The sequence below is a fragment of the Pongo abelii genome, chromosome 1 (assembly GCF_028885655.2).
Source record: "Pongo abelii isolate AG06213 chromosome 1, NHGRI_mPonAbe1-v2.0_pri, whole genome shotgun sequence".
Lineage (NCBI taxonomy): Eukaryota > Metazoa > Chordata > Mammalia > Primates > Hominidae > Pongo > Pongo abelii.
Genome location: NC_071985.2, coordinates 57,292,657 through 57,315,599, shown reverse-complemented (window position 1 = coordinate 57,315,599; position 22,943 = coordinate 57,292,657). Strand labels below are relative to the sequence as shown.

Here is a 22,943-nt window from a genome sequence, read left to right as displayed (position 1 = left end):
GGAAATGTTCCAGTTCTAAATATAAATACAGAGATAGAGATATTAACCAAAAGTATAACAATTGTAACCAGTTGAGCTAAATCTACAGGGTCATGGCAGATAGATAGATAGATAGATAGATAGATAGATAGATAGATAGATATAAACACACATAATATGTGTTTGTGATAAAAATTTTCCATTATTAAAAATCATAACTACTTAAGCTAAACTACAAAATACATAAAATATATATGTAAATATAAATGTGAGTGCATTATACAGTGATACCTAAAGAGTAAAATTATTAACTTTTGGTCATGGAACAATATTATTTTTAATTTTTTAATTATAACATAATTAGCTATAACTAAGGTCTAAAATATTTCAAAGGTAAGATCTCATATAGCACTCCAATACTTCATTAAAGATGTAAGATGATGTTAAAACCCCATTTTATAGAAGACAAAGTAAAATTGAGGTTGATTTTTGGATTTGTAGTATATTGAGTTCATCATGAATATGAAAGGGCTGAATCTCACTCCATATTTTTCTATTGGTTTTAAATTGCTTAGCTGTCTTCAATTCTCAAAGCCAATAGATTGTGTACTGAGAAAACAAGATTAAAGGCAGTAAATCATTGCTAAATTAATTTATTCATATTTCTTGTTAGCCTTTTAAAAGCTGAATAGTAAATGAATGAATAAATGAATTGTAAACAAAGAGATGCATAGACCTAGTTTTAGATTCTGGCAGAGATATCAAGACATATTTATAATTACCCACAGTGTCCTGGGTAGACTCTTTGCTATTCCCTGTAAGGAAACTCCACTTTCCATTAACTATCCCCTACATTTTATTTTATTTTGTTATTTTATTATGGTAACGCAACAAAAGATTACCTTCCTAAATGTTTAAGTGTAGAATACATTATTCTTGACTATATTACAACATTATATAGCATATCTCAAGAGCTTATTCATCTTGCTTGACTAAAACTTCATATTAATTTCTGACCCTGAGTTTAAAACTGATAAGCTCTGCTTTCCTAATAGCACTAAAAAGAACTTAACTGAAAAATAACTGAAGTAACATATTGTCTCTTTTGAACAGTGTGCCAGTCAAGTAATATAGGAAATATTGATTTTTAGTGTGTATAATTATGCCAGCTGAGATGTGTGTGTGTGTATGTGTGTGTGTGTACACATAAAGAAAATTTGATTTAAGAAAAGTATCAAGAGAGGGCTTTTAAAGAATCATAGTTCCCTTTTTCCACAGTCTCTATTTTCGCATATGTTGTTCTTATTTTTAATTCCTCAGGGTTATAAATCTGCCAAATGCTATGTAGTTAACACAAGCTCACAACATGGAATATGTTGTGTTGTAAGGGCAGAAAGGTGTGATACCTTTCCTTACCCATCATAGGGGTCACAGCTGACACTCCTGTAAGAAAAGATGGATTAACAAGAGAAAAGAATAACAAATGTATTTATTCAAAATGTTTTCTTGACACAGAAGCCTTCTGAAATGAAGATCCAAAGACTTAAGGAAAAATGTCTATTTTTACTCTTAGGTTTGATGAAGAATGGACAGCCATGTGCAAATATGATTGGACAAAAGGGTATGAGCTAAAGGAATAGACTGAGGCAGAAAACCCAGCAAGGCCTTTGGTTCAGATTCTTCTTGGCCTCTTTGTGTGGCATTTCTTGCTCCCGGGTATAAGGCAAGACCCTTCTGGAATGAGGGTCTTATAATCTACCAGCAAACAAGGTAGGTCAGATAATTTCTTTACGGCCAGCTCCTACACAGAAAGGTGGGGGAAGGAGAGAGTAATATTTCCAGTTTCTATGGCCTTCCTTGGGGAAGGAAGGAGAGCAGGAGAAAGAAAGGCAAGAAAGAATCAGAAAGAGACTTCGCTTCTGAGGCCCTTCCAATGTCCTTCAGCTCAAAGTCCTCATCAGGCCAAAGAACCATACTTTGGGGTATCGTTTTCAGAGTCCTAACGATACAAAAGAAAATTTTATTTAAAAGAAGCATTTTCCTATCTCAAAAATTGTAATTAGAGGTATTCATGATTCTGCAATGCAGTTTTGTATTTAGAATATTCCCTGAGAAATACTATCAATCAGTTTTTTTAAGTAAGAAATAGAAGATGTTTCAGTAAGTTTTTGTCATTAAAAAGAAGCTAGATTTTGTTATGACATTTAAAGTGTCCTGAATGACTAAATAATGTCTACTATATAAAATAAAACATTGTTTCTTGTCATTCTGGAATGATTTTTCTTTGACCTTGAGATGATAGTCATACTATACTAAAATTCTGGAACTTACCAAATATAATGCTGTTTATCTTACCATGCTATAATATTAACAGCTACTAAAACTTCCCACCAGGTGATGGTGAAACAGTATTTCTAGCAAATAGATATTAACCCCTTGCCTAATGAGATTAATTTGTTTCCCCGTGAGTTGGAGATATGTCTGTAACAATTTCCATTCAGAGGATATCTGCTTTATCAGAGATGGCAGACAAACATTTAATCACCCCCTCATCTCTCTTCCTTTTTCCTGACCTGTTTCCTAAGAGGACAAGCCCGGTTGCTGAGCAACAGACTACTCTGGAAAAGCTGTAGCGCTCCACCTTCCTTTGCTAGTAAAAAGCAGGCAGATGCAAGCAAACCTAAGGTTTGGACACCAGGAAGGAGTATAAGCTAAGCCACTTTTTCGAGGCTGGAACAGCATTGCAGTCAATCTTGGAGTTTGTCAGCCAAATAATTGCACAGTTGCAGAATACCAGACACTTTTGTAATAACAGTTACTAAATCAGAGTGAACTGAACGTTTTAGAAGAACTAAAATTAACTAGCCTAGGTCTCAGAACATTTAATGAATCAAAAAAGTATTGTTTAGTCCTAAGGCAATAACTTTTGTATTCTCATGTGGCTTACACTGAGAAGCATGGCAACATCTAATTTACTTGTTTTTATCTCTCTGTCTATCTCTCTATCTATCCATCTATACATTTATTCATTTATGTTGGGAGGATTTGGGTTTATTTATAAGCATACATATTCTATCAGAAGGTTATTTGTTAGATTTTCTCTGACTTCAGTTGTGCTGTCCTGTAGTTTATATAATTGATTTTAAATTGAATATTCACCTAGTTTTTCAGGAATTAAGACATTTCCTGTTGCTTTCTGTGAACAAAAGAATAGTCCTGTTTACATACCCCTAAATTGTTTATAATTTCAGCATCACTTCATCATTGGAAGTGAGTTCCCAATTTTTACTTTTTTGATAAAGTTGCTGCTCTGCCCAAACTTTTAAACAAATCAACAGGATTTAATTAAAAATTAACAAGATTCAGTTAACATGTTCTTGCTGTGTTTTGGAACTTAAATGAGACAAGATTTCGCTAAAGATAGCTTAGTCTCTTTTGAAAGTAAAAGACACAGGAGAGCCATGCCAAAGTGCTATATTAAAGTAACTGAAAGAATGAACTCTTTCCACCAATATTTACTGAGGTGTGAAGCATCTCTCTGAGTCACTGGAATCAACCATGGCTGAAACTGGCATAGTCTTGCCTTCACGGGGCTTATAGTCTAGTAAACCTGATAGACATTTTAAAAAAATTATCATGTGCCTATTTTTCTTTCCACAGTATCCAGATGCTGAGGATACAACAGTAAACTAACAGGCATAATCTTTGCTTTGGGGAGACTACAATTTCAGCTGGAAGAGGCAAATAATGAACCAAGGCTCACTTGTATGTTGGTCGGTTTGACCTGCACCATGAAAATCAATAAATAAAGCAGCCTAAGGTGGTAGAGAATTAAAGATGACAGTGCAGGCAGAGATAAGAGACATTATCAAGGGACTGGTTTTAGAAAGGTCATTTTAGAGTTTGACTCCATTTTTGGTGTTTGACCTCAGACAGCTTTAGACCCCATCTCTTTCATTTTCTCTCTTGCTCCATTATCGGGGCAGACCATAAGAAAGCCAGGTGGGTTCCCTCCTTTAGTGACAGTAGAAAGTTCCAACTATGTAAGGCCCCACTTAACCTGGGAAACTTCACCTTGCCTACACTCAAAGCACAATAAAAATAAAAAACCCTGGCCTGTTCCTTCTCTCAGACCAGCTTTGGAGCCTCTGCTGCCTTCACCAGAAATCCTCCTTAGGAAAGTAGCACAGCTCTACATACCTTCGTAGTGTGTGTGTGGTGTCATTAGTCTCAACATCCAGACCAAATTTGGTATTGGGGTTCATCCCATCTTCCATGGGATAATAGTGGAATAGCTACTTGGATTTTTCCTTTAGCTGTAGGAATTTTTAACATTCAGAGAATGTGATAAATGTATATGAACAAATCCAGTCACTAACTAATTAACAATTACTAGTTAGGCTTTTTAGTAGTTACCAATACATTAACATTAAACAAACAAACTTAAGACACAGAAAGGTCTAGAATTTCAGCTACACAGAAAGATCTGGAATTTCAGCTAAGACAGTTAGTATGTTGTGCACTCTACCTGCATGCTTCACATTTGTTGTGCTAATTACTTATGTCACTTTGAAATTTTCATAAAATAAGAATTAGTAAATAAATAATTATATTAGCTAACTCAAACAAAACATTCATATAGAATACTCATCTCAGTGACAAGAGATCCCTGAGAAGAGAGAACAAAATTGCAAATATGAAATATTCCAGACACAAAACATTTCACATAAGTGCCTAGTGTTCATATTTTGTTTCTCTCTTGAAAATTTTCTCTTGTGAACTTTTAATTCTTCTGCTATATCAAGAAGAAAGCGTAATGTAGGTGCTAATCTATATTTAGCATCTCTCTATAAGGTGTGTGAATCTCCACATTAACAAGGAAGGCACTCTCTCCAATCCACTTGGTAGGTAAGAGTGGCATGCAGGAGTGACAGGACCGACATTCCGGGGAGAAGATGGGCGAAAGAGAATCCAAGAGATGATGAGCAGGGGACCCAGAAGGCAGCAGTGACTCCAGGAACAGGTGACAGTTATATATCTAGGGTACACTACTAGGTGAACAGCAAATATTTGAAACCTCAAGTTCTGAATCTAAAAATCAAGGGTATTTCCTGAATAATAGCACATTATACAAAACAAATTGACCTCTTTATCTATAGATGCTGTAAATTGCAGCTATTTCAATAGAAGACACATGGGGTGTGATAGTTTGCTCTGAGGCAGGCATTTCATGCATTTTTTTAAAGTGAAACCGAAGTTCTAAAATAAGAACAATAATAGGAAAGAAATGCAGCAGAGCCAGTGGGAATTCTTCATGATCCCACATGTAATTGAACAGCATGAATACAAAACCAATTGCATATTAGCTGTCCTGACATGACTGTCTGGGCACCCTTCAAAACAAAATGAATATTTCCTATTATTACTTTCCCTTTTATCACCAATTTTGTTCTGATTTAACACTTTCACAGTACTTTTTAGGCATCTTAACTGAACCCAGAGCTTTCTTAACTTCAAAGCAAGCACTGAGCATTACAAGTTCTAAAGAGGTATGAATATTGAAAAGAATTATGTCCCAAACCATAATTACTTAATGTATGATAATTGTAAAAACAGGATTTCACCAGGCTCTCTTGCCTGATTTTACTTGATAAGGGTGAACTTACTAGCTTTTTTTCATAATCATGAGTAAAAAGTAACCCCCAAATTACATTAATTCCAGAATAGTCTTAAAGAATCTAAAAATAGAATAGGCTTTGGGGTTTTATTTTAACTTGTCACCTGAGGGTAAGAAAACGGATCAGATTATTAACTCAGAGTTTCTTATTTGAACTAAAAAACTATGTTCCTATACTACTTTAAACCTTATTAATTTTGTTTTTTTAATTTTGTCTAAACAGAAAAAAATGAAGCACGGTAAAAATATTTACACATTGTTATCACATCAAGAAAAAACTATAAGATATACTTCCCTCTCCTTATCAGACTTGTTCACATAGTTTGAAGTGCAAAGCAATTACAGTCTAAATTCCATGTTGACATTATAGGAATTATCCCTCTCCCTATAGTGAAGCCTCTAAGGTGCTTTTGTCTTAAGGGTGCTTTTTTTAACTTGGAAAATCCTGATGTAGGCTCTCATTTTTACAATGTCTTTTTCATGAAATGTAACTGAGGCTTTTAAGAAAATAATTAACATTTTATGTTGAAACTTTAATATGTCACTTCATTTTGACCTCAATAAATAACTTAAATTATTTTGCTGCCTTCCTTTTATGTAAATATTATTTTCAATATTATAGAGTCCAGTTCTTTTTTTAAGAGGAAGAATTGATATATTTCACTGAAATTACAGACTTAAATAGTCAGGGTTGGTATCTAATGCAGTCTGTGTTCATCTAGAAGAAAGAGAGACATTGAATATAATTCTTGCTTGAGCATGGCATTTGAGGCTCTTAAGACTCAAATCCCTGTTCCTTATGTCCTTTCTTCTTTCAGTCGTGACATCATCTTAGGTGCCTACAGTGTTCATGTCTATAGCTCTTCAACATCTCTCATCGTCTTGGTTACTTGTTTCCAGACAACTTCACTTCCTTTCTACTTATTCACCCTTTTCCATGACCACACCCTGGACTTCGTCATAACCTAACAGTTCTTCCTAAGAAATAATAAACTACTCTACAGCTTCCTATCCTTCAGAATCCCTCATTCCGTTACTTCAACCATACACGTTTTTTGTTTGTTGGTTTTGTTTGTTTGTTTGTTTTTTGTTTGTGTGTTTGTTTTCCCTTCAGAGGGACCTCTGGTTTTTTGACCCATCTGCTATAGAGCTGGATTCTTAGGCTACATACTCTCTCAAAAAATTCAGGGTGAAAATTTCCCCATTAATATTGGGTAAATAAAAATGTGAGTGAGAAAACAAAATTAGACCAGTACTATCAGAGTTAAGAGTGGAAATTAACTTCATGGCAGTATTCAGTGCAGCTCACCAGTTCTTGGGTTCCTCTCCCCTTCTGAACACCTGGGTCATCAATAAACATTGACTTAATTATCATGAAATTCTTCATATCTGTAAAGACATACATATACATATTTATATTAAACTATTAATAAAATAGAAGATATTTTGATAACTATTACTATAACTTCTACTACTATTACAAATTGTATCAGTTGTCTATTATTTTACAAATTAAATGAGCTTTGGTTTGTTTGTATAAGACTATCAGAACAGAGTTTCTTTTCAGATAGAAAGCTTTCACAGTATCTACACAATCCAAATATCCTCACACTGTGGGCTTCTACTTATTTTACAATGACCATTTGAAGAAATTATATACACTAAATTTTAACTAATTTGAAGATTATGCACCAATGAGACACACAAACAGGTGTGATGCCATAACTAATATACAGGTTAATATCTCTGCCCAAACAAAAACTGTTTCATGAGAATAGTAATTAATAAAGTATGGAAACCCAGTCAATGTGAGTTTATCGCGATATGAGATCAAGAACTAGATCCCGCTCCCTGATAATATTTAGTATGCTGAATTTCTATAAACTGTCTTCACCTCACATTTCCTTATAATATTCTAAGAGTAAAGTGAGATTTTAATTAAATAAAGCTGCAATGCTTGCAAATAATTTAACATTTTTACAGTTCTCTTGAATAAGATTAGGTATGCTACTATTATGGTTGACTAAGTAGAATGCAGAAGAAAACATTGTGTGATCATAACTGTAAGAATATGAAGATCAAAAGGTTTTTCTCATCATGACAAAAAATTCTCAAGTAGAAATTCAGAGTAGTAATTTTTAGACTTTGTCTTTCTTTTCATGAGCTAAAGAATGAAAACAACAAATCTGGAAGAAAATAAAACGTTTACTAGCAGCTATGGATGTAAGACTTTTTATTGTGTGTGAGCACAGGGCATCCATGATAAAAGTAGTTGTCTTTCAGCCATAATCATATTCAACATCTGATATATATTAAATAATTATTTTAAACTAATTTTGTAAATTGAAATAGAAAAATAACATCCCAAGTCATCACATGTTTTATTCCATTCCTGTGGTATTTTAAACAACTATATTACTGGCTTTAGTACTTCATAGTTTAGCATTTCTCCATTTCAATTTATGTAATAGAAAAATATATCATCTCTCAATATATCCAACTTTAACAAATCATACCCATTCATCCTCTGGCACTCCAAAACTTTTAATACTTGCATGCACAAAAAAATAATGTCATATCTCTAATGGAATAATATATGTCTACCCACTTTTAAGTTAATTTTTATTATGCCCTCCAAACACACGCACGCACACACACACACACACACACCCTCCCCACATAAATACACAAAGTAGTATGTCAGAAAAAAGCAACATTTTTAATGTAAAAAACAGCAATGTTGTTAATGCCAAAGCTATTTTCCCAGGCCATTTAGAATTCCTACAGGACGATTTTGACAGAGATTTAATCTTAATGACATACACAAAGTCGCTACTAAATAATTCATTTTCTAAAAGCAGAGGGAAAGACAGAGAGCTAATGTATGACTCTACATCACTCCTTGGATCTTAAAGGGTCACAGACAAACCATAACAACTTTCTAATCAAAAGTCAGGTGTTCATGTTCATATATGAATGGATTTGGTAACAATGTTTGAAGTTTTCTGAAAACTAAAGCATATATTTATAGATAATAATATCCATGTATAATAAATGAAGTTATATAAATTTGTCCAATTGTATATAGAAATATTAAAATGCATAAATACAATGAACAATTTTAACAACAATATTTTGCTATTGAGACTGTTTAGTTTATTATAAACAGTAATATTTTAGTGGTTTTTTTCAATACTTAACAAAACTAATCATGTTTGCCCAATATTTATTTCAATGATTTCTCCCTACATGTATTATAAAAACGTATTCTATTGAACTTAATTTTATTTATTGAAGTAACTTTTTCAAATGATCCAAACAAAAGCTATTATATGTAGGCCCCTAGTGAATTTTATATTTATTTGCATTCTGGGGCCTTAAGAGCCACACTGTGGAAGGATATGATGTTTTCCTTGACAACTAGTCATGGCTTCTGTAATGAGTTATATATGGCTCTTTGATTAAAGGCAAAAATCATTAACTCCTTTTATTAAACTGTATTCTCTATTGACTGTAAACCTTTAGAGTTATGAAATTCTGTTGACTGTATCAAGTAAAAGTTCATTTTTTATTGATAACATTTTAAATATGTGCATTTTTCTGGCATTTGATAATTTTTTGTAAAAAAAGTTCTTTACCTCATTCATGACATTAAGGAATTTACGTATCTAGATTTTATTTCTATCCAGTTTTTCTATTTTTTAGTATTTTGAGCCTGAAAGTTTATACCTGTCTCTATGCATTGTATAGCCTTAAGAAAATTCTGAGTAAACTATTTATTGGTTTGTTTTCAAAAATTACACTAGCTCTTTTTGCTGCTGCATCACTGTATACTAGTATCTTAGAATACTATCTCTGAATCAACGATGCTTTTCTGGAGCTAACGTCAATAGCTATTAAATATTTAACTGCTTAAAAAATCTATAGTGTTTTACCATTTACCAAACATAAAACTAACCTAACACCATTTTAAACTGATGCAAATGATGGCATGTCTCCTTAATACAAAGTAAGTATGTCCTTGCCCTTTGTCTTCTAAGCCATTTTCCTGAGAAAATAACTGTCTATGTTATACACATATAATAATTTGGACTCTAGTTCTTCATAGAATCCCAAAGATACTTTTAAGAATTTCAAATAGATTATATAAAGTGAGTTTTTCACTTATATAACCTAAACTAGCATGATCTGCTATTGGAAGGGTAAAAACAATCCCATAATCTTTTTTTTTCTAATTTGTCATTTTGTTAAATATTTAGCATTTTTTCCTTCTGTTTATAAATGTTTACAGTTTATTAACTGTGGAATTGAGACTAAATCCCTTCTTATGTTGAATTAAATTAATAATCAAACTTAAAATATGTCATTAAGCATTTTACATATAAACAACACATTTTATCTCATAAAACTTTAGGTTTCATCTTGAATTTCCTTAAATTTCTCAGATAGATGAAACCCAGTTTTGTTTATTTATGTATTTTGATTATGTTGGATAGACTTGAAAACTTCTTATGAACTGGCCACACTGATCCAAAAAAAAAAAAAAATTTAAGAGAGGCTGTATCTACTATGGATGGAAAATGTTAATATATTCCAGGTCATTGTGGATATAGGTCTGTTCTATTCTTTCTACAAAAATTTTAACTGTATTCTCATTTCTAACTCCAGTTTATGTCAGTTATCAACATAATGAAGATTATCTCTCTCATCTCTAGATTTCTAAAGAAAAGAGTAATAGAATCAAATTTAAGTATTACTCTTTCATGACTGCTTCCAGAGTCGATAATATATAACACAACACCTAGGATGACTTTAAACTACTACACAACCATCTCCCAATTGTTTTTAATTTAAAATTCGACTGTTTTCTTAGATGAAAATGTTCCTTGCAATCCTTTTAAGAGGAGTTTTCATCTAAGCATTCAGATTTTTTCATCTAAGCATTTCAGCTTCCTCCAACACAGCCTCTGTAATTAGTGGCTCCAGGCCAGAAAATGCATCCTGCACAGCAATCCCTCTGTTTCTGCTTGTTTCAGCCCACAGATGCAAAAACAACTCGCTTCTGATTTGAAATTGAATTTGACAAAACACTCTTTGAGACTGATATAAGAACAGGGCTACAGATAACAATGACACCTATTGCAAAGGTCATTTTCTAACCCTATTACTTATATTAAGTTTCTGCTGACTTCAATAATGTCATAAAAATGTAAGAAAGAGCAAAATTTGTCACTGACTTCCTAACAAGTTCCTAATGTCATATAGGAGATACCATGTTTCTCACTGAACACCTGGAGTTCCAGGTTCCAAGTGATGACACTTTGTTTTTAATTTGCTATTTATATAGTGTCCATTTTCTTATAGTATTTTTCTCCACACGAGTCTCATTTTAATCCACAGTCTCACAAGAGTGTAGTCTCAAAAGCATGGTTATAAAAGATAAAGCTATCATACATCTATGTTAAGTGCTGAGAAAGTCAGAAGCAAAATCAACAACAACAAAAAATGATGAAGTAGTTTCAGAAAATGTGTGAGCAGCAATGGAAATTACAGATCTTTTAATACTAGGTCTTCATTGTACCTAAAAGAAAATATGGGTCTCGGGAAGAAAATGACAGATTGCTTCTTCATATCATTATTTTACCAATCACATTTGATTTTATTATAATTATAAAATCCAAATAATTTACATGGTGTTGTGAAATTTAAAGTCCATATTACTTATTTAAAAATATTAAGCCAATCAAGATATTTATTACTTTATTAAAGATTGCCACCATGATCACTTCTAAAAGTTCTGTTTAGAATATTTTTAACTTCCTCTTGTTTCTTCAGGCTTTTAGTTAAAATTCAAAAACCTAGGGGCAGAATGTTGGGCTTTGTTTTGTATTGACTTATTGAAGAATGAGTATCTCAGCCATATGTTCCCCCTCAAGCTTCTGTGTCAGAAAACTCCTAGAGTGTGCTGTCCCCAGAAGAAGACAGAATGGCAGTGTATCCTTTGGTCTCTAATTAGTTTCATGCCTATCATTCCACCATTCAAACACAAATGAATTTGCAAACCTCAGTGGACATCTTTTGGAAAGGAGGACACTGGTTGACTTTTGATTGCTGCTTTAAAAAAATGTCCTGAGGAAATGTTGCATCTTTTATACCTGTACATTCTGGATCACATAGGAGAACAAGAGCTCCCAAATAGCTTGCAGGTATTATTTATTACATTTGCAGTGAGCAGAGCCTCTTGAAAATGCACACATCCCTGTAATACCAGTGCAACCACTGATAATATAAAATAAAATGAATACATGAATAATAAATGAAAAAATCACAAATGCCTTCACCTTTTCTTTTCATGTAAATTATAATGAGTCTATAAAAGTCTCACAATAAATTCAGATAATTAAGTATCAGAGGTTTAAAAATAAAGGTGAATGCTATAGAGGATTACTTCTAGAATAGCAAGGCTTATTTCAGATCAGCACCTGCAAGGGTTCATTGCTTACATCTAGGACTACCCTAATACAAAGAGACTTCGGGGTACATGGTATGTTTTCTCCCTAATTCAAAACTGAAACTTCCACTTCTAATAACAGTTGAAAACTTAGGACATTCCTCAGGGCATTTTTTAAAGCAGCAGTCAAAAGTCGACCAGTGTCTTCCTTTTCAAAACATATCCACTGAGGTGTGCAGATTCATTTGTGTTTGAATGGTGGAATGTTTCCACTCCAGAAACAGAAGAACAAAAATGATGACTTAAAAATCTCAGTGGGTCACAGAAGGTTTGCTTCAGTGTGGAAACAACAGCTAAATAGCATATGAAATGGTAAGAAGTAATATTACTCCATTAAATTGCTTCAGATTATGCTTTTCCAAGCACATATTGGAAATCTACGTGTGCCAGGCCACACACTAGGTATTTTCACCAGTATCACATTTATTCTTTAGAGCAACTGTATGAATAGTTATTCTTTATAAGAAAACTACAAGTCAGTGATATTAAGCAACATAATCAAGGTAACACAACTGATAAGAGCAGAGGTGTTTTCTTATTCAGTTTCCCTCTATTATTTATTTGTTCTTCAGCAAAGGATGAAACGCATGCAAAGGGTGAACAGCATGTTTGAATGTCACAGTCATGAATTCAGTCTTTCAAAAAATGTAATTTTTACTTCTAAAACTGAATGCAATTTGGTTTACAACATTCATTTTTAACTAAAAGAATTTATCTTACCAACTCAAGGTAATATAGCCTCTTCCAAGATAAACATGAGTCAAACCAAGTTTCCTTTCTCTATCTCCTTCTTCTCCTATCCCTGAAATAATATAAACTCTAAGTGGCCTCACATGTTTTCCTGGCACTGAGTCAAGGATGTCTTGTCCATGTAATGTCTGCTGCCATCACTGGCCATCATCAAGGCCAGCTGATCTTTCCTCATCTAGGTATCATCATTTACCTCTATTGCATCTGCTACTGATGTCTCCGATCTGCCATGACATCCAGCTGACAGGTCCACATTCAATATACCTCTTCTTCCTATGGTGACACCTCTTCTAGATCACTGGTATTCACATCTGTTTTCCCATTTTTATTGTAGATACACTAACTTTTATAATCCCTTCATCAACATGCTTGGGTGTGCAAAGCTATGATACTGCCCTCAAGCTGGTCCACTAAGTCCTTCATGCAACCATTGATAATTCATGATTCTGATATTCCAAGAGACTCTTGTTACCTTGCTGGCTGTGCCCTGGGAAAATTATTCCACGGTATATTCAGCACTGAGATACCTACAAATTTATGTGGTATTTGCAGAGTCATATATTCTCCCTGGACCAAGCTGAAAGATATGGCAAACACTGGATTTATTTCCAAAGACCCAATAGCCATTAACTGAATGCACCTTTCCTCCATTCTCTTTCCTGTCCTGTAGCTGAATGTATCTTCAGGAATTTCTCCCAGAAAGAAAATAATTAAGCACAAGGTCTGCGATACATAATCTTACTTGCGGCCGGACAAGGCAGATGGGGAGACTCCCTATTATCTATCTAGAGAGTTGTTATCTATGAAAAGATTTTAGCAGAATATACATAGTTTGTCTAGGATTGTTTGCACTAAGTGAACCAGGAATCTATGAATTTATAGAATATGGCTCTCTAGAAGATGTCACGTAAGCTATACAACCATTTGAAATAATTTGCTATGACAGTGTGTCATAGAAAAACGGTTCTCTCCTGTGTCATTTATGCAGCCACAAATATCACACAGAGGTCTCACATAGTAAGCCAACCCAGAGCACATTCTGACTGACAAGAAATAAACTGGGTAACTGCATTGAAGGTCCTAGATCTCTCCATGTTTTACCTACACCTCATGATTACATCTTCTCAACATGATAGCAACACTTGTTATTGGGTAAGACTTCTTACTCGTTTGAGTCTGCTTTGACAATCCAATGCTTTGTGTTATTGAGACTCATTACCAATTCCTTATCACTGGTATAAACCCTATGCTCTGAGTCACTCACGTTTGGGCTGTTGATGTTTGTAAATAAGATTACAAAATTCAATAAACACTTTTCTCCTTCAAGCACCCTTTATTCTTACAATTAAAAGTAGGAGTGCTTTTGAATATTGTATGCTTGAGGCAGTAGACATAAAAGACCCTTACTGATGTTTGAATGGTGAGGGGAAGAGTAAGGATAACATGAATACATAATCCAATATACATAATCCAATGTATAAAATACATAATCCAATATACAAAATATGAACCAGTACTTTTCTTTCAGGTGTTTATTATGGCACTATCACTACATCATCTTTAAAATATATTAGAGTCTCACTTTTATTACTCTTTTCTCCCTGAGACTTAAACTAAATGAGTATTTAGCTATTTTAGACAGATTTCAAATAATTATGAATGTGTTGTTTATAAATAATATGATGAAGAAATTGACAAATTCCTGTTATCATGTATTTTCAAGTATTGTTTAAAAAACAAATATGAATTATTACATCTCTGCACCATCTTGTCAAGAATATGTACAGAAAAATAAAGTGAAACATTCAATTACAACAACAATCAATTGTGAGAATCTGGTTTGTTGAACTCTTATAAAGGAGTTTCTATGTAAGTTTTTCTGACATGATTCAAATACAGGAAAAGTCACATGCACAAATACATTTCTAAATACGGCATATACGATCACTTTATAAATAAAAAAGTCACATTCATTGATCAAAACCCAATAAATCTAAAATTCTAAAGTTCACACAAATTTCAATATGGAAACCCCCTATATAATCTATACCAATTTGCTATTTACATTATGATATGATTTCTATTTTCTTCCACCTTAACTGAAACAAACTATAAGTAAATGAAAAAACACTATAATAGAATAAAGAAAGAAACATTCTGAGTTTTCCAAATAAATCTACTATTATGAACTAAATTGCATGCCATAAATATAAGAATAAAAATATTTTTGCTAAGGATTGACGTGGCAATGCGGGCTCTTTTTTGGTTCCAAATGAACTTTAAAGTAGTTTTTTCCAATTCTGTGAAGAAAGTCATTGGTACCTTGATGGGGATGGCATTGAATCTATAAATTACCTTGGGCAGTATGGCCATTTTCATGATATTGATTCTTCCTACCCATGAGCATGGAATGTTCTTCCATTTGTTTGTATCCTCTTTTATTTCATTGAGCAGTGGTTTGTAGTTCTCCTTGAAGAGATCCTTCACATCCCTTGTAAGTTGGATTCCTAGGTATTTTATTCTCTTTGAAAAAACTGTGAATGGGAGTTCACTCATGATTTGGCTCTCTGTTTGTCTGTTATTGGTGTATGAGAATGCTTGTGATTTTTGCACAATGATTTTGTAACCTCAGAATTTGCTGAAGTTGCTTATCAGGTTAAGGAGATTTTGGGCTAAGACGATGGGGTTTTCTAGATATATAATCATGTCATCTGCAAACAGGGACAATTTGACTTTCTCTTTTCCTAACTGAATACCCTTTATTTCTTTCTCCTGCCTGATTTCCCTGGCCAGAACTTCCAACACTATGTTGAATAGGAGCAGTGAGAGGGGGCATCCCTGTCTTGTGCCAGTTTTCAAAGGGAATGCTTCCAGTTTTTGCCCATTCAGTATGATATTGGCTGTGGGTTTGTCATTAAATAGCTCTTATTATTTTGAGATATGTCCCATCAATACCTAATTTATTGAGAGTTTTTAGCATGAAAAGCTGTTGAATTTTGTCAAAGGCCTTTTCTGCATCTATTGAGATAATCATATGGTTTTTGTCTTTGGTTCTGTTAATATGCTGGATTACATTTATTGATTTGGGTATGTTGAACCAGCCTTGCATCCCAGGGATGAAGCCCACTTGATCATGGTGGATATGCTTTTTGATGTGATGAGCCAAAAGAACAAAGCTGGAGGCATCATGTTACCTGACTTCAAACTACACTACAAGGCTACAGTAACCACAACAGCATGGTACTGGTACCAAAACAGAGATATAGACCAATGGAACAGAACAGAGCCCTCAGAAATAATACCACACATCTACAACTATCTGATCTTTGACAAACCTCACAAAAACAAGAAATGGGGAAAGGATTCCCTATTTAACAAATGGTATTGCGAAAATTGGCTAGCCATAAGTAGAAAACTGAAACTGGATCCCTTCCTTACACCTTATACAAAAATTAATTCAAGATGGATTAAAGATTTACATGTTAGACCTAAAAACATAAAAACCCTAGAAGAAAACCTAGGCAATACCATTCAGGACATAGGCATGGGCAAGGACTTCATGTCTAAAACACCAAAAGCAATGGCAACAAAAGCCAAAATTGACAAATGGGATCTAATTAAACTAAAGAGCTTCTGCACAGCAAATGAAACTACCATCAGAGTGAACAGGCAACCCACAGAATGAGAAAAAATTTTTGCAATGTACTTATCTGACCAAGGGCTAATATCCAGAATCTACAAAGAACTCGAACAAATTTACAAGAAAAAAAAACCCATCAACAAGTGGGCGAAGGATATGAACAGACACTTCTCAAAAGAAGACATTTATGCATCCAAAAGACACAGGAAAAAATGCTCATCATCACTGGCCATCAGAGAAATGCAAATCCAAACCACAATGAGATACCATCTCACACCAGTTAGAATGGCAATCATTTAAAGGTCAGGAAACAACAGGTGCTGGAGAGGATGTGGAGAAATAGGAACACTTTTACACTGTTGGTGGGACTGTAAACTAGTTCAACCATTGTGGAAGTCAGTGTGGCGATTCCTCAGGGATCTAGAACTAGAAATACCATTTGACCCAGCCATCCCATTACTGGGTATATACCCAAAGGAATATAAATCATGCTGCTATGAAGACACATGTACATGTATGTTTATTGTGGCACTACTCACAACAGCAAAGACTTGGAACCAACCCAAGTGTCCAACAATGATAGACTGGATTAAGAAAATGTGGCACATATACACCATGGAATACTATACAGCCATAAAAAAGGATGAGTTCATGTCCTTTGTAGGGACATGGATGAAGCTGGAAACCATCATTCTGAGCAAACTGTGGCAAGGACAGAAAACCAAACACCGCATGTTCTCACTCATAGGTGAGAATTGAACAATGAGAACACTTGGACACAGGGTGGGGAACATCACACACTGGGGCCTGTTGTGGGGTGGGTGGAGGCGGGGGATAGCATTAGGAGATATACCTAATGAATGTAAATGATGAGTTAATGGGTGCAGCACACCAACATGGCACATGTATACATATGTAACAAACCTGCACATTGTGCACATGTACCCTAGAACTTAAAGTATAATAAAAATAGGTATATTATATATTTTTTTGCTATTAAAATTAAGTATTTATCAACTGATAACTATTTAGTAATTCATTTTTTATATTTATTTTGGTATTTTTCCTTATCAACAATGTCAGAAAGCTAAAAAAATTCTATAAATGTGTGAAGAAGAGAAAGTACAAAGTCCTTAAAGATGAAGTTTAGAACCTCCACTAGGGAATGCCCATCAATGATAGACTGGATAAAGAAAATGTGGCACATATACACCAAGGAATACTATGCAGCCATATAAAAGGATGAGTTCATATCCTTTACAGGGACATGGATGACACTGGAAACCATCATTCTCAACAAACTAACACAAGAACAGAAAACCAGACACCACATAATCTCACTCATAAGTGGGAGTTGAACAATGAGGACACATGGACACAAGGAGGGGAACATCACACACTGGGGCCTCTCAGGTGGTGGGGGGCTAGAGGAGGGATAGCATTAGGAGAAATACCTAATGTAGATGAGCGGTTTTTTGGTGCAGCAAACCACCATGGCACATGTATACCTATGTAACACACCTGCACGTCCTGCACATATAATCCAGAACTTAAAGTATAATTTTAAAAATACAATAAGAATTAATTTAAAATAGTTATAATAATATTTTCTATAATCATAATTTTTCAATTAAAAAATTTGAATTCCTATGATATTCTATAAATATGCCTTGCTTAAGACAGACTGTTTTTTTTAATCACTGGAAGGAAGTGTCAGAATATAACTTTTTGAAATCCTGAGATTTCTATAGGATCTTGAAGAGGGTAATTGTGATAGCAATTTTTAAGGCAATCTATTTTAGTAAAAGGAAGTGACAGTGTGGCCCTTGGCAAACCTGCACATTTAAATAAAATGTAAAATGATGCAGTTTATATATAAAACATTTCATGCCAATGATATGCTATTATATGATGTCAAGTAAACTTTTGAAGCTTGATAATACATGTCTACATGGTTCAAAACTACATGTAGAAAAGCCAAACAGCAGTTTAAATTCACATTGTTTTATGTCATGTTATTATAGAACACAAAGGGTTTCAAACAACATTTAGATAAGACGCTTCACTAGGTAAGACTTGTTTTACTTTTAAAGCAGAATTTCCCAGGTAAAACCAACATTCACAAGTGAAACAATAAACTAAATGTGCTTGTTTACCAGAATTATATTTTGTGGAAGTATATCACATGGTGCCGTCTATAATTTAGAATAATTCAATATATTATAAAACATCATAATATATTAGATTATGCACTCTTTTATACATAATCCTATTTACTCAGAGTATTTTATATAGTATGGATGACTATAAATAATTCAGAAACATCTCTACTCTTCCATGCACTTAGATAGATAGTCCAAATGTAGCATCCTCAGTCTGTAGCACAGAAAAATTTAACTTATATCTGTCAGTATAAGAAGAACAAGAGGAGGAAGAAGAAGAAAGAGAAGCAAAACAGCACTGCTAGAAATTAAGAATAAAAGTGACTTCTGGATAAAATAATATCAATATCAAAAGAACAATTCAGCTTTCAGTCTGTGGTCAGCCTTGGATAGAAAGTCGTCTTCTGTGTATTTGTCAGCAAATACCTAACTTTTCTTTGTCAACTCAGTGTAGAAAGTCAAAATAAAATGGGGCAAATAATTTTTAATTAACCACATATGTAAAATGCCTAATAGTTTATAACTTTAATAAACAAAGAGAATACTATTTTATAAATCCTGTTTTATTGATTTAAATTATTTTCTAAATTAAAATTCAGTTCTGTAAGTTTATGAGTTTAGAGCAATGGTGTTCAATCTAGAACCCTGGACTCCAGGGTTCACTCCAAAATGAGTTCAAATGTAACTATAGTGATGCTAACGACTGCATTGATAAATAATAAGAAGTAACATTTATTGTGTGCCTACTTTGTTCCGGAAACTCTTCCATGCACTTACGTGTATTAAATACAACAAAAGTATGAAGTCAGTGTCCTTAAATCTACAGAGGAGGAGATTAAAGCATGGGGAGTTGAAGAAGCCTCATCAATGTCACTCGGTAAATGGCTGAGTTTAAATCTGAACCCAAGCAACCCAGCTATTTTAGTCAACATGCATACCACTTTTCAATATAATTATGGAGTGTGTGTGAGCTATTTTCACTTCCAAATTTTCCCTACAGGTATTGCACATTTATTTATTTTGGATGAACTGAGTAAAACACCGTTTCTTTGACTTTCTTCAAAATTGAGAAACAGTTCGGAGTGACAACACTAACTGATGACAAATTCTGATCATACGTCTGTAGACATCCATGACACAAAGGTCACTTATCCTTCATGTCACAACCAGTTGGTAGGGAAGTTAAAACAAGAAAATCTAGTTATCTTGATTTCCTTCCAACATGTTCCTGAACTTCCATCTACTTTCCTTAATATAATAGCATATCAGAACTTCCTTCCCATGATGTTTTATATTTTTCACTGCACTTTCTAACCTTAGCACATTTGAAATACCTAGAGCTAATGCTTTACAGACTTGCAAACTTTTAAAGTGGTTTATATGCTCAAAAAATATGAAACAATGTAAAACCCACTTTTTACCCAGTCAGCCCATCCTTTGGTAACATATTCTGTTTCTTCCATCTAATTTTAAGGTGCCCAGTTGCAATGGTATATAACAACCCGATAAGGTTTCACTGCAAAATTCAGTCACAGGGTAGGTCAATCTGAAAATAATAATGTTCACATAAATCCGATCTGGATCAAAATTTGTATTGTAGACATGAAAGTAAGCTAGGGTTGGGGTAGAAATGAAAGAGCTATAGAAATGTAGCACACTCATAATCTTTCATTTCTGCCCTGGAGAGGCTTGAAACGTTGAAGCCAGGAAATAGAGTATGATCAAACATCTCTGCTTGTATGTGACTAAATTGATAAAAGCTAGGAAAACCTAAACCTAAATTATAAAGCACATTTATGAAGTCCTATCAAACTCAATTGTTATCTTCAAGTGCTTTAAGCAGAAATTCTGAACACTGAATAATGGCCCAATAAATGCTTAACGAAGGAATGAATATATGGTTCTACCAAACCATGCTTTATCTTTTGTGATACTTTCTCTCACATCTCTGAAATCCACATGAAGCCAAGACTTGCAACATACTCTGAGTGATTTGTGTGACAAAGAAAGGTGCTGTATTGCTCAAAGGAGAAATCCTACATATTTTGAATATTGCTACGTTCTTTAAAAGCATAAACGAAAATGCAGTATATGTCATAAGATTATTTGTTTTCAGTAGGAAATCATCACATCCCACAAATTATTCACTAATTATAATGGTAAAACAAAAAATTCAAAATGGTTACACATTTGACATGTTAAGCAATATAGTTAACTTTAAATTGTCATTTGATAGGTTAAAAAAAATGGAGACAACATTTCCAAACCAAATGGCCAGTGTGTATAGCCATTTTAAGCTTAAATGATTAAGAAAGATTACGCAGCACAGAAAAACACCAGTTGGTTCAGGCTTTAAGAAGTTGGAAATTCTATCACATATAGATAAGAACTGAAGAAAGAAAGAATATCATCTCCTAATTTCATGCATTGAAAACCTCATCTTCATGTCTGTTACTGTTTTGGGAAGACTGGGAATGCTGGAAATACATTCACAGAAGCAGTTTTAAATTGTAGGTATTGAATTGCATATTTGTTCAAATATTATGCATCCACTGATCAGCACTCCCCCAAATTACCTAGAATGTGAAGGGAAACACTTTTCACATGTGTTTATAGTGGCAACGTATCATAACATTTTTAATTCTGGTTTTGATATAAATAAACAGAGCAATTGGCAAATGTGTATACGTTTTCTCTAAATATCCTTTTTGTTATTATTTGACATAAAAAGTTAAAATTATCTCTCAATAACTATCTCCTTTAATGAGCAATTTACTATAAAAGTTAAAGATTCAACATTTGTAGTCCTTAAAGACAAATACAGCATGAATATCAGCTCAATGAAGGAAATGGAGACACAGCACTTCCACAGCTGCTAAAGAAGGGATTGCTGGCACAACTCCTGTTTCTGCCCTTCAGCAGAGCTGTAGTTCCAACCACAGCAACAAAATAAGTAGTAGAAGAATTATTCTCTATTTGGGGAAGAAAAAGTTTGAATTTAACTTAATCATGAATTGCAACATTTTCAGAGATGGATATACAGAAAAATAAGCTTGAGCAGTGCTACTCAGTGTCCTCCAGGGACCAGTGCTGGCCAAAAAAATCTTTTCTCAGTACATGGAGAGACAAGGAGCTTGAGGCAGAATATAAATCAACCTACATAGTCATGAAGAAGTATTTAGTTCGACTGTCATATTTTTCACATTTTCACATATATTGCAAGACTTCCTCAATGAAAGAAACACTATACAGATTTACATTCTGGAAAAAGCTCCTTATCACATTCTAGACTGGTAATAGACATTCCATGAACCAGGTGCTATAAATAACACTGAACTGAAGCAGGTATCAGGAAACTAAGACCTGTGGACAAATCTGACCAACCACCTGTGTTTGTAAATAAAGTTTTATTGGAACACAGTCATGCCCATTTGTTTACTTATTGTCTATGGCTACTTCCCACCACAGAAGCAGAGTTAAGTGCTTGCAGCAGAAACCACCTAGTCCACAAAGCCTAAAATATTTAATATCTGGCCTTTTACAGAAAATATTTGCTGACCCCCAAGCTCAAGGACGAGTACTTTCTTGCAAGCTTTTGCAAAGGGAAGCTGAAAATCAGAACTAATCATCAAAACAGACACATGAATAATAAAATACCTTCAAATATGAATGTTAAGATACATAATATTTATTCTGTGACTTTGTGGGAGGAATGGCTTCACCTTTGTGAATCCCAAAGATATAAGCCATTATCCAATTTGAGAAGAAACATTTATTCTAATCATACTCACTAACTTGGATAACAAGAGGAGTTAAATATTTCTAGAGAAATCATGTTGGTTGTTCAGGTTTGAAGCTGAGCAGTATTCAATGTGAAATAACAGACATAGAGAATTTTTTATTCCCTTTTCTCAGGGTATGAATGAATTCTGTATCTGGGAGGTATTTTTGTTCCTTCTTAGAAAGGCAGAGCATCTTCCAAAACTAGCCATGAGGGATCTTTAAAAAAATGTTATAACAAAGTTATATCCTAGATATATAAAATTGTATTTCAGAAAACGTAAATTGACAAAACAAATGAAAATGAACACATCAGAAAGACCTTTTCCCATTTAATTTGAAATGTGTATTTGAATTATAAGATATTTTTATTTCTCTCAACCCATACTAGAATATGTTATTATTTTCTCTCTATTCTACACCTTAAGGAGGCTGTCATGAGAA

General features: G+C 33.7%; 1 long non-coding RNA gene across 1 annotated transcript in view; it reads right to left on the bottom strand.

The window, feature by feature from the left end:
• LOC129048553 (uncharacterized) overlaps positions 1 to 22,943 on the bottom strand; it is a 134,147-nt gene that overhangs the window by 51,539 nt on the left and 59,665 nt on the right. The window contains exon 5 of the long non-coding RNA XR_010140923.1: positions 6,966 to 7,045. This is a non-coding gene — a long non-coding RNA (uncharacterized LOC129048553). The remainder of the gene's footprint in view (positions 1 to 6,965; positions 7,046 to 22,943) is intronic.